The sequence below is a fragment of the Triticum dicoccoides genome, chromosome 4A (assembly GCF_002162155.2).
Source record: "Triticum dicoccoides isolate Atlit2015 ecotype Zavitan chromosome 4A, WEW_v2.0, whole genome shotgun sequence".
Taxonomy (NCBI): domain Eukaryota; kingdom Viridiplantae; phylum Streptophyta; class Magnoliopsida; order Poales; family Poaceae; genus Triticum; species Triticum dicoccoides.
In genome coordinates, this window is record NC_041386.1 from 25,940,960 (window position 1) to 25,943,061 (window position 2,102).

The window sequence follows — 2,102 nt, forward strand, 5'->3', positions numbered from 1 at the left end:
AGGTGAAAATTCTCGATCTCGTCCTTCCCTCTCATCCTTAAGGCTGAAAATCTCCCGATCTTGTACTGGGTCCATACTATAGGGGTAGAACACTGCATGGTTCGGTGTATATTCGCAATTGCCAGGCAGAATACACCAGATCTGCCATGTACTACGTTTGAGGTTAACTTAGGTGCCTAGTGTAGGCACTTAAGTAGTTGGGTATGAAATGGATGAGTAGGAATCCCTAAAAAAGGGCAGGAAGGACGATTTTTTGAATGAAGAGGGTGGGAAAAAATAATTGCCACTTGTGTGTAACGACAGTTGCCGCTTGTGTATGATGACAATTGCCACCTATTTTGACCTGTTGCTTGCCATCCCTATCTTCCATGTGCAAGCAGCAGAAGAATACAATTCTTGTGGATTATTGATGCCTTTTTGATCATCCAGTGATTGAGAACATGTCGGAAAAGAATCGAGACGCGGAAAGGATGAATCGCGAAGGTGGCGCTGATGCTTGGGGTTCTCAAAGGCCAGAAACACCGCCTTGGGATGCAGCAGAGTATAGTCAACTCATCTCTGCAGGGCCGTTGCTGCCACTACTAGAACAGTATGCAGGCGTAGGTATGATGCGTGGTAACAAAAAGAAGAGAGCAGTTGCCAACTTCGCAACGATGAAGATGACATTCTACTTATGTCCTACACTCCCATCTTTTTGCAGGTTCTTATGACCAAAACACTCTCAGGGGGGCCCCATGGCAAGTTCAGTCACAAGGCGCTAACACTGACATATGTACGGGCAACCAACCTCAACTAGCTAGTATGGCTAATCAAGGTAATGCAAAACCAAAAAAAAACACATACTGCTGTGGACGTGAAAAATGGACATGCAAAAAAACTGGCAAAAGGACTCACGAGTTATCACGGGTGAAAATGCAGGGCCTTCATGCAGCACGTGGCATCAGCTAGCACCCATGTACCTGCCATCGACGTCATACACAGGTCAGTCCATAAAAAAAGTGAAGTTGCGGATGTTCAATTAGCAGAAGGGGCATAGTTGGCAGCTCCAAATTGCCATGGCTGGACTTCTACAATTGCCATGAATTTAAAACTACATTTGCCATCCCTGGACAACTGTTGTTGCCATCAGTGGACACTTGCAGTTGCCATGGAGAAACAACTGCAGTTGCCATGCCAGAGCAACTACAGTTGCCATGTCATCGCAACTGCAGTTGCCATGGAGGAACAACTGCGGTTGCCATGCCGATGCAACTATAGTTGCCATGCCAGTAAAACTGCAGTTGCCACATCAGGGGCGACTGCAGTTGCCGTGCTAGCACAAACTGCAAATTGCCATGAATTGACCAACCACTACTATGCTTACAGCGTATTACGCTGGTGGTGACACGGCAAATGTCCCGTGGCAAGCTTCACAAATTGCAGGTGGATCACGACATTTTGGTGTCACAGACCACACAAGATGGCCAAATGCAGCACAACAAGGTAAGGAAAAAAATTGAACCACAAAAAACATCACTACATTTGCTGTTTGTAGTTTTTTGTAGGCAAAACAATAGTTGCCATGTTTGTTGAACAGTACCTGCCATGACTGGACAGCTACAGCTGCCACACATGTCCACACGCAGTCTCACGGCTTGCTGTTTGAAAATATGTCGTGCCAAATCAATCGAAGATGGTGTGATCCGTTGTGATACACATCTTATTCAACCAAAAAATCTTACTCTCCTGCTTGTTTTTTCTATTACAGAACCTACAACTACAGTGAACAGCGGTGCGGGGACATCTACTGCGGGGAGCTCTGAGCGCACGGAAGATGCGTTCCACCAGCCAGCTGACTGTCATGCCGCAAACAATTTCGAGTCAGAGTCGGGAATGGCAATCATTCCAGCAATGCCGACGAGCACCCCTTTGAACACAAGCACTAGCAACACTCGAGTAGATGGAACTGCCGCCGATACTGAAGCGAATGATGAAACTGACGACGACGCACAAGAGGATGAAGATGGTGGGCAATCCGAGATCGTGGTACCTCAGCCACCATACATTGGGCAGAGATTTGGATCGCTCGCAGAAGCAAAGGAATACTACCAGACATACACAAA

General features: G+C 46.8%; 1 long non-coding RNA gene across 1 annotated transcript; it reads left to right on the top strand.

Moving 5' to 3' along the window:
- The first annotated feature begins 303 nt into the window (after nt 1-303).
- Nucleotides 304-945, top strand: LOC119288589. Its single transcript, XR_005141223.1, has 3 exons — nt 304-603; nt 701-814; nt 919-945. It is a non-coding gene; the product is annotated as an uncharacterized LOC119288589 (long non-coding RNA).
- The last annotated feature ends 1,157 nt before the right edge of the window (nt 946-2,102 follow it).